Raw genomic sequence first — 11006 nt, forward strand, 5'->3', positions numbered from 1 at the left:
TGCCGAAATGACCAGTTCCATCAAAGATCTCCACCGCAAACTTCAAATTCGACATCGGTGTCATTGTCCAGGATGACGAAGGAGTTGACGCCCCTTTTGAAGACTCCACCATGCTAAGGACGAACCTTTGGCTCTAATACCACTTGTTGGGAAAAAACCCTGACAGAAACACAAAAGAAGAAAACAAACTAAAAAAACACTAACAGAATTTGATAACAGAGTTCGGCCAAAATATTGCCTACGTCTCCGAGCCCTAAGACTATCAATTAATAAGGAAGAAGAGATACAAATATTGGGTGCAATAAACCAAAGAGAAAGGAGTTTCTTTTATACACTAAGAAACTTCCCCAACTCCCATCATCTTCCGATGTGGGATTTATTCTAATTGTGAATATAGTTTCTTTTATATACTAATAAACTTCTTTCACTCTCACATCTTTCGATGTGGGATTCTAATTGTGCCAAAAACAACATGAAGAATGTATAAAAAGATGATTTAATGGGTCTCTTTCATGTTTGTTATTGCATCATCAGATAAAAAGAAAAATGCCCCTTTTTTGGGATGATGACAATTTGAAGGTTTCTTCATGGAAGGACGATTATTGAGAAATACATGGAGTAAAATAAGTGAAATAAATCAAGAAATTATTCATAAGAGGAAGGATTGTCTGTCTCCTGTTATGCTATTCAGCCCTATCCATTCTTGTCACATTAACTGGGCTTAGTGTTTTTAGGTTCGGCAAGTTTTTTTTGTTCTTTCTATTTGCGCTTGTAATGTTTTTAAATTTATAGTAGTTGTGAACCAAACCACATTCGAAGCAGAGATGGAACATTTTGGATTTGACATAGTGGGGTTTGAATGTTTCCTTATCAATTCATGTCATTTTTGTTCTTTTGAAAATGGTCAGAAGACTTCAACTCATAACTTCTTGATCGTGTAACTCCTGACTTTCTATTCATGTAACTCTTGACATAACTTCTTATTTGTAACTTGTAATAATAATTCCATGACATTCTGTTCTGTTTAACTCATGACAAATTTGTATTTATTTGGTTAAATTTTCAAAGAAGATTCAATTTTGTTGTTGACTATTATTGTAATATTAAATTTTTTGTTATATTTTTTTAGTTATGATTTTAAAATAAAATCAATTTCAACGTTAATTATCTTTATATTACCTTTTGGCTTCTTCTTTCAAGATAAAAGAAATTCTTTAACAATGTTAAGATAATGTAAGAAAGACAAATATGACTGAATATGAGCAGATGATAGATTCTTTAATCAAACAAAACAAAGAAAATCATTCTTCATTCAGCTGAAAAACAATAGGAATCTAATTTAATGTTTTACACAAATCTAAGTACAACTTTATGCCGCTTAACGCGATGTGCCTTCACATGTCGACCGTGCCGCTTCGCGTGCCGACCGTGTCGCTTTATGTGTCAACCATGTCATTTCGCGTGTCGACCGTGCCGCTTTGCGTAACGCGATGTGCCTTCGCGTAACGTGAAAAGTAAATCTTATCTGAAACAGAACCCATATGATCATCGACGAGATTATCTACAAATATCATCATCGACATATGAACAACGAATAGTAAAACCAATATGAACAATAAGATGAACACAATATGAGCCAATATGAACAATAAGAACAGATTATATTGATTTAGGGTTGGGGTTTGATTAAGAAAAACATAAATCATTTGAAATGAAGATAATATAAATAAGAACATAAATTGATTTAGGATTTTCAAATGAAGATACTAGAAACATGAACATAAATCGATTTAAAGTTAGGGTTAGGGTTTGAAATAAAGATCATGGAAATAAGAACATAAATTTGTATGAACATCAATTCAGTGTTAGGGTTTTCTTACCTTTGATGTTTTTCGTCGATGTCGACGTTGCCCTAGCCGTAGTCGTCGTCTCCGTCATCGTAGCCTTCGTTGCCGCCGTCGAACAAGAGCAGAGAGAGAAGAGAGAGAAGAGAGAGAAAAAAATGAACGAAATGAAATTTTTTGAGTATTTATATAAAACCCTAATCCACTTCGCGAAACGCGAAGTCCCTTCGCGTGACGCGAAAAGGGTAATTTCGTCTAAAAAAAATAAAGTTGTCACCAGATCAATTTTAATTATCGGGTGACCATAGAGGCAATTAGAGCCATTATTAGAGTCATTTCGTCAAATTTCCCCTCTCATACACGACACTTGAAATTATAAAAATGAAAGCACTACTAAAGTTTGAACCCCTAAAACAAATATATGTGTAATAAAATATTTAACTAACTAAATTAAATTTCTTAATACAAATTTATCATATTAATTTAATAAAATATAATTTAAATTAAAAAATAATAAATTTATTTTTCACTTAGAGCACCTCAATCTTTTTTTGAAAAAAATTAATGATAAATAAGCATATAATGAAACAAAATTTGACATTAAAAAAATAAAAGAAAAAAGAAAAAAAAATGGAGAAAGAGAAAAAACAAAGTCCTACAGAATTTCTAGAACGAATTTCAGATAGTATCATAATAATGACGTTATGAATTATACACATTGGGTCAAATACAATCATTGAACGTATTTTAACTTGTTAGTTAGTGTTTCATAAGGCCTTTTAGTTTAATAATTGAATGAATGTTAAGTCTTTTAGATTAATTTATAGTCTATTTCTATAATCGAGTTAAAAAAAAGTATTTTAACTTCTAAACTTGCCATTTTACTACAATTGAATAGTTAAATAACAATATAGTTGCACCTAGCTAATAGCTATCAAGAAGTTAATTAATCGGAAAATGCTTCATCGTCTCCTTCCTCTACCACAAATAATATTGTAGATGGTTAATCTATGGCGAGAAGATATAAGTTTTGAATCCCAAGGAAAGAAAATGTTTTTGATCAGAAAATCAAATCTACCGTCTTAAACCATTAAAAATCAGCCTCTTTGAGTGTAAAGAGCACTTCTTGTCCGAAAAGAAAGCCTATATTTATGGGCGCGATAGCGAGACGATCTTAAGAGAGATTCACTAGCCTAAAGTTAGAGAGATCCGTTGCCCACACAAACAAATTCTTTGTCATCATCGAGCTCTAGGTTGAAATTTAACCAAGAAAAGAATGGTAGTTAAATATTAAAGAAGAAAGTATTTCAGTCTTTAAAAGTTAAAAAATCAATAATTAATTAACATAAAAGATTATGCACAACATAATTTTGATGATATGGTTTGAATAAAACTAAGTTGGGTTATTTGTCGTTGTGCAGGTACAGATCTAAAGAAGACTGTCTTGTTAGACGCGGTCTAACTCTTTTAGACGTGGTCTAAAGGGAAGCGCAGTTAGACGTCGTCTAACTCCTTTAGACGTGGTCTAAAGGGAAGCGCAGTTAAACGTCGTCTAACTTCTTTAGACGTGGTATAAAGGGAAGCGCAATTAGACGCAGCCTAACTCCTTTAGACGTGGTCTAAAGGAAAGCATAGTTAGACACAGTCTAACACCTTTAGACGTGGTCTAAAGGGAAGCGCAGTTAGACGCGGTCTAACTCCTTTAGACGTGGTCTAAAGGGAAACACAGTTAGACGCAGTCTAACTCCTTTAGACGTGGTCTAAAAGAAAGCGCGGTTAGACGTGGTCTAAAGGAAAGTGCAGTTAGACGTGGTCTAAAGGGAAGCACAGTTAGACGTTGTCTAACTCCTTTAAACGTGGTCTAAAGAGAAGTCCAGTTAGACGTTGTCTAACTCTTTTAGACATGGTCTAAAGGGAAGCGCAGTTAGACGTCGTCTAACTCCTTTAGATGTCGTCTAAAGGGAAGCGCAGTTAGACGCAGTCTATCTCCTTTAGACGTGGTCTAAAGGGAAGCGCAATTAGACGCGATCTAACTCCTTTAGACGTGGTCTAAAGGGAAGCGCAGTTAGACGTCGTCTAACTTCTTTATACGTGGTCTAAAGGGAAGCGTAGTTAGACGCGATCTAACTCCTTTAGACGTGGTTTAAAGGAAAGCACAGTTAGACGTGGTCTTAAGGGAAGCGCAGTTAGACGCGGTCTAACTCCTTTAGACGTGGTCTAAAGGAAAGTGCAATTAGACGTGGTCTAAAGGAAAGTGTAGTTAGACGCGGTCTAACTCCTTTAAACGTTCGAAGGAGCGTCTAACTACGTTCTCACTCAGCTCATATGCAATTACCATTTTCAACAGTCTAACAAGCCAACTGATCTGAACCAATGAACATACGCCAATATTCAAATTTCCCATGATGTTTTATACATTCTTGTACAACATTCTATTAGAGGATATTCGACGAACTACTTGTCTTGTACGGCCACAATCTCAATGCTCAGTCTGTTGTACCTTCGTATTAATGGCGGTCGTCCAACGGACACATGCCATGTGTCCTCAAAGAAAGTTCGACTGTTGGTGCACTTCAACTATAAATAGAAGTCCAAGGACAACGGACGAACTACCGGTTACAAGATTCAATCAATCTGCTTTACAAAATATCAATCTTACAAGTTGTTTAAGCTCTCTCTTTGATTATTCAATCTCTTAAACTCAAGCACTAATCATTTATTGTTTGTTTGTGTGATTATTCTGTAATTCACTCACTGTTCTTTTTGTGTGAAATCTCAGTGTTATAAGTTGAACAAAGAGTGTTCTGTTCAATAGAGTGTTAGCTAAAAGTTCAAAAGTAGGCGATTGTTAAGTCCTGTGGTTTCTGACTGAGTTTGTGTAGTGTGTTTTATCTATATTTAATGTGTTGTCTTTTATTAGAATAGTTTTGACAACTTTTTCATTGTGATATAATTTCACAACAAAATTTTATCAACTTTTAATGTGTTGTCTTCCTAACCTAAGGGGCTTATAAGAAAGCATGTCTTACATTAACAAGCCATTAAATATGGTGGTTGGTTAATAAGAAGTTTAGTACGCCATTAAATGTTGTGGTTGAGTGTTTTGTAATTAATGTAGTGCGGTGGAAATACTAAACCCGTGACATAAGGATACTAACAAGAAAGCAAGCAAGAGAAAACAAGAAAGCAAGTAAGAGAAAACAAGAAAGCAAGCAAATAAACAAAGAGATTCTTCTATATAACTTTTAGTTGTTTTGGTGTTTTTAAATTTATTTAATACTTATTACTAATAATGATTATTATTGTATTTTTTTGTAGATGGAAAATTCAAACAAAAGAGGCAATTACTCTAACTATGGTGATTATAATCTTTTCCAAACACAATATACTGATGTTGGTCCTAGTCAAACTAATGAAATAAGAATTGACTTCTCGTTAAGTTTTCATGAGTCACAATAAATTCAAATGGAAGAAATTATTAATGATGGAGTGACAAGATCTAATGCACTTTACAATTTAAGTGAAGCTAATGGATTGAATTCAAACCCGGAAATGGAAAGCGATGAAAGTGATAGTGATTACAATGCAGAGGACTCAGATTCAACAAATAATTGTGACGGTGAAGAAGAGAATATTCAGACTAATGACCCAACAAATATGGATGGACATATTCCTAATGTACCATGGTTTACAACAGAGGAGATCCTCAACAACGTTGCCATGAATAATTCAGGTCATTTTCCTAATTTTAATCCGCTTAACAATGATCTTTTTGAAGGTCAATATTTTGTAGATAAACAAACTGCAATAAATGCAATAAAATCAAGCCACATAAGAGAATCAAGAAATTATCATATTTTAAAAAGCACTATGGTGCTTTATGAGGTAAAATGTACTATAGTTGCATGTCTGTGGAAAATTCGAGCTATAAAAAGTAAGCAATCTGGATACTTTCAAATCACTAAACTTCCTACTCAACATAACTGTCTTTTGAGAACAATCCAAAGAGACCACAAGTTACTTAGTTCAAAACTGATTGGAAGTGTTATAAAGCAACAAGTAAGAATATTTTTGGTATTGAATATTGTTGATCTTTTACATATTTTTGAGTTGTTATTTATTATTTTAAATTTACATATTTAGGTAATGGAGGGTCCATACTTGAAAGTGAATAACATAAAGAATCAAATATTGGCAATGTATAAATATCATGTTAGCTACAAGAAGGCTTGGTTGGCAAAACAAAAGGCAATATCGGAGGTATATGGCGATTGGACGACCACTTATTCTAAACTTCCTAAATTTTTAAGTGCTTTGATGCATTTTAATCCAGACACGAGTGCTTCGATTGAAGTTGTGGTCAATGTTACAAAACTCCACACGTCGGTGTTTAAGCGTGTATGGTGGGCATTCAAACCAATAGTTGATGGGTGACAACATGCTCGGCCAATTATCAGTATTGATGGTACATTCTTGAAAGGAAGGTATAACGGGAAATTATTAATTACAATGGGATCTGATTCCAATAACCATCAATACTCACTTACTTACTTATGCTTTAGTCAATGAAGAAACAACTACCAACTAGTCATGGTTTCTATGTCGCCTTCGTAGATTTATATGTCGAAGTAGAACGGGAGTGTTCATAATTTTATATTGTCATGCTGGAATTATTGAAACAATGAAGAAAGAACAAAATGTTTTTACTAGAGACATGGGTATACATCGTTTTTGTCTCCACCTTGTCCGTAGTAATTTTAGTTCAGTTTATCCTAGATCGCATTTGAAGATGTTATGTTGGGTGTCCGGAAATAATAGTAAAGTGAGAAAATTCGAAGATGCGGTGAGACAAATCAAAGAGCTTAATCCCGATGCTGAAAATTGGTTACGAAATATTTCATTAGAGAATATGTCTCACGATGGAGGATATCGTTACGGTCAAGCAACAACAAATATAGTCGAAAGTTTTTGCTAAGAAATAGATAACAGACTTTAATAATTTATTCTAAACAATAAAAGAGGGAGAAATTGTTAGATTAAAGTAGTTAATTAACTTAGGATAATTAGCCAACGATTATAAAATAACCATGTTTTGAATATTTAGTTTAAATAATTAAAAAAGGAAAAATTATTAAGTTAAAATAGTTAATCAAATATTAATATTAATTAACTATTAGAATATACATAAGAACTTATTTGTGTCAATTTAATTTTATGTAGATTAAAGAAAACCGGAAAGACTATCCAACATTTGATCAAAATCAGCATTTAATCAAACTTCGGTTTTTATAAAAGAGACGCCTCCGGTTTTATCTCTAAAATCAGTATTTCATACTTCGGTATTTTATACTCGGTATTATAAAGGAAAAATATCTCCAGTATTTTGAAGTTCGGTCTTTAAATATAATGGAAGCATCCGGTATTTTGCAAATCGATTTGTTATGAAGACGCACCCGGTATTTAGAAGATCGGTTTCATACAAGTACGTGTATCTGGTATTTTGTGAAGACCGGTTTGTAAACACGTGTATCTAGTATTTTAGAACTTCAGTATTATATTAAACGCCTCCGGTTATTTGTAGGTTCGGTTTTATACTAAGACGTATCTGGTATTATATGAAGTCGGTATTCTATGAAGCTAACCGGTTTGTTCGCTCTTCGGTATTTTATCAAAGCGTAACTAGTGGTTTGCACTTCGATTTTATATTGAAGCGTAACCGGTATTCTACACATCGGTTTTATATTAAGGGAAGCGTTCGATATTTTGCAAATCGATATTTTGTAAACATGTATCTGGTTATTTGCAGGTTCGGTATTTTTACTGAAGCGTATCCAGTAGTTTATGACTTCGGTATTTTTTACAAGGGACGCGTCCGGTTTTATCTTCCGGTAATTTATATGAGCACTCCTGGTAGTATATAACTTCAGTTATATAAAAAGCACGTCCGATATTTTATTGAAATCAGTTTTTCAATAAAATCGGTATTATATTGGAGCGTTTCCGGTTTTCTTTTCCGCTTCTTATATTTTACTAGTCTCAATAATATATAAGGACGCTTCCGGTAGTGTAGACATCAACTTTATACTTCTCAGATACTTGTTTCCATTTTGGTGCAAAGACTAATGAAGATATTTTGGCAGCAGTAGAGCTCTATAAAAAATATCAAAGACAAGTCAAACCTTCTGAGATATACGCTCCTCGTACATCGTAATCCCATTAATGACAATTTGACTTATTATAATTCAAGAACAGACAAGATCAAAGAAAATCTCATCTGATGTACTTTCTTGGAACTCAACTAGTCAAATAAGAATTGGCGTCCTATAAAGTAAATATGACTGTTATATGACCATTGTAGATTGCTTACTTAAGAAGACTAAGGACAAATTGTTTCATTACCTTTTCTCAACCGGCTCATAGCATATACAAGCTTTCATATCTCTCAGAGCTAACAATCGTTTTTTACATTGCTATTCACAACTCTCTCAAGCTCTAAAAGTCCTAAAAGTTTTCAAGTTTGCTAGAGTGTTATGATTGTATTACATACTACATATTTTGTGTGAGTTGGTTAGCATTGTAAGTTGACAAAGTTTGTTTCCTATTCAATAAAGTGAGTGTACTAGGAGTTCGAAAACAGGCAGTAATTAAGTCTTGGTTGTTCGACTAGGTTTGTATACGTGTTGTAATCAAACCAAATCTTCTAGTGAATATCCTTCTCATCATTGAGAAGAAGGGGTGACGTAGGAGCTTTTACTCCGAACATCCATAAACTTTCTTGTGTTGGGCGTTCTTTCCTTTTAAATCCCTTCACTTGTTGCTTCAAGTCTAAACAAACTATTCCGCACTTGAACTTTGTTCAAGAGTTTGTGAAGGGTTGCATAGAATAGAAACGGATATTAACCTCTAATAGGGTTACTATCAAATGAAGTGTGTCTAAGCGTTCAACATAGTCAGACTCCCGTCTCTATCGTTGATCCCGATCCTAACAGTTTTAATTGTATCTTAAGGTCTTCTCGTTTTCTTCTGATCACGTCAATGGTGGAATATATATATTATTGCTCTGTAAAACTTGTTTCAGAAAGGCATACTCAAATTTTGAACGATCTTCAAAATGGGCATACTTATTGCAATGTGTCAAGAAAATTATTTGAAAATATCGAAAGCAAGGCATCAACACACACAATTATTCTATACAATAAGCAAAGTGGAGTCTTTAAGGTGACGACTACACATTAAAGAACGAATAATGGTTTTTGGAAAGGTGGCAACAAACATATCGTTGACATATGTAAAGATTTTTGTTCTTATGGAAAATGGTGTTGATATCACTCTCCATGTTCACATATAGTTGTTGGATGTATAGTGTGCAATCTCGATTGAGTTAAATACATCGATACATATCACAATCTAACAACACTTTCTGAGATGTGGCAGTATGATTTTCACCCCATACCTAATGAATCATATTGGACGTTCCCATTAACACATGATTGGGAGAAATATGGTGGTAATCTTGTTCCCAATTAAAATTTGAGAAAGAAGAAAAACCAACGAGGTCAAAGTCGGCGTATTCGAACTGAAATGGATAACCCACGAAGGACCATCATTTTTGGGAGGTGTGGCCAAGAAGGTCATACGAGACGTAGTCAACGTTGTCCTGAACAAAGTCGTCAATAATTTAGATAAATGATGATTGTAATCGTTTTTATGAATAGTTAATTATTATATTGTTATGGTTAAAATATTTTAAATTAATATTTATCAATTAATTATTAGAATGCTAAAGAAATATTTATTACACTATATAAATAATAATTGAAATGTAAATATATATATATATATTAAAATATAAAAAATCAAATTTATAAAAAATAATCAAAATATAAATAATCAAATTTATAAAAATAATAATTTAAAATATATATCAAAATATAAATAATTTAGTTTATATAAATAATAATTTAAAATATATATCAAAATATAAATAATTTAGTTTATATATAATGAATTTTAAATATAATAATAAATAAATAAAATTAGTTTGAACAGTAAACATGTTTGAAAATGAATAAACAAACTAGGTTAGTTTGGGAAGTTGAACGCTAAACAAAATTAGTTTGAGAAATCATCTCTTTTTTGAGAATAATAATATATAATATATTTATTTTATTTATTTTAATATAAAAACATAAAATTTAAAACAAATGTTTTTTTTACTCTCTTTTCAAAGTCCATATGACAGGCCCACAATTAACATTATTATATCTTATGGCCCAAAAGTTAAAAAGAAAAACCACAATTCTCTAATACATCATCATATTCTACAAGACTTTTCATATTCACTATTTTTCTTACTTATTCACAAGAGTTCTTCATTTTTTTTATATTATCTCTCATTTACTCAATTCCTCTCACTCATTCATAAAGTTTTTTTTATTTCTCCATATTATCTCTCATTTATTCAAATGGCGTGCACAAAACAGACCTCGTTAGGAAATTGACTAAAAACAAGGAGTTGAGGAAGTAACTAGCGATAAAGGCGGTTATAAAATCTTCTCTAGCTACCGGAGGTGTGAAGAAGCCTCACAAGTTTTTTCAGGAACAATTACTTTGAGAGAGATCCGTAAGTACCAAAAGAGTATGAAACTTTTGATCCGTAAACTTCCATTCCAAAATTTGTTCGTGAGATTGCACAAGATTTCAATACAAATATGAGATTTTAGAGCTCCGCCGTAGTTGCTCTCCAAGAGACAGTTGATGCTTATTTAGTTAGTCTATATGAAGACACTAATATCTACGCCATCCACGCCAAACATGTGACTATTATGCCTAAAAATATTCAACTTGCGAGACGTATTCATAGTGAGAGGACTTAGAGACCTTATAGGTGTTTAATGATGATGTTAATAGTCATGTTTTTTTTATCAATTATCAACTATTTTTTCTCAATAGACTCCACTTAAAATATTTACCGTGGCTTTGTTAGATCGATATATTATGTTATTTGTTATTGATGATTAAATATTGATTTGTTATAATTGATTTTTAATTTTAAAATATTATGTTTTTAATGTTGAATGAGTATGAAAGTTTGATATTTTCTTTTTAAAAATAAATGTTGGTTTGACTTCAAGCTCGAATTCGAGCTTGAAAATTTAATTT

The 11006-nt window shown here is 32.4% G+C and overlaps 1 pseudogene; it reads left to right on the forward strand.

The window, feature by feature from the left end:
* The first annotated feature begins 10309 nt into the window (after window positions 1–10309).
* On the forward strand, window positions 10310–10720 carry LOC124920230 (annotated as a pseudogene).
* Window positions 10721–11006: the final 286 nt, after the last annotated feature.

Source organism: Impatiens glandulifera, chromosome 1 (assembly GCF_907164915.1).
Source record: "Impatiens glandulifera chromosome 1, dImpGla2.1, whole genome shotgun sequence".
NCBI lineage: Eukaryota > Viridiplantae > Streptophyta > Magnoliopsida > Ericales > Balsaminaceae > Impatiens > Impatiens glandulifera.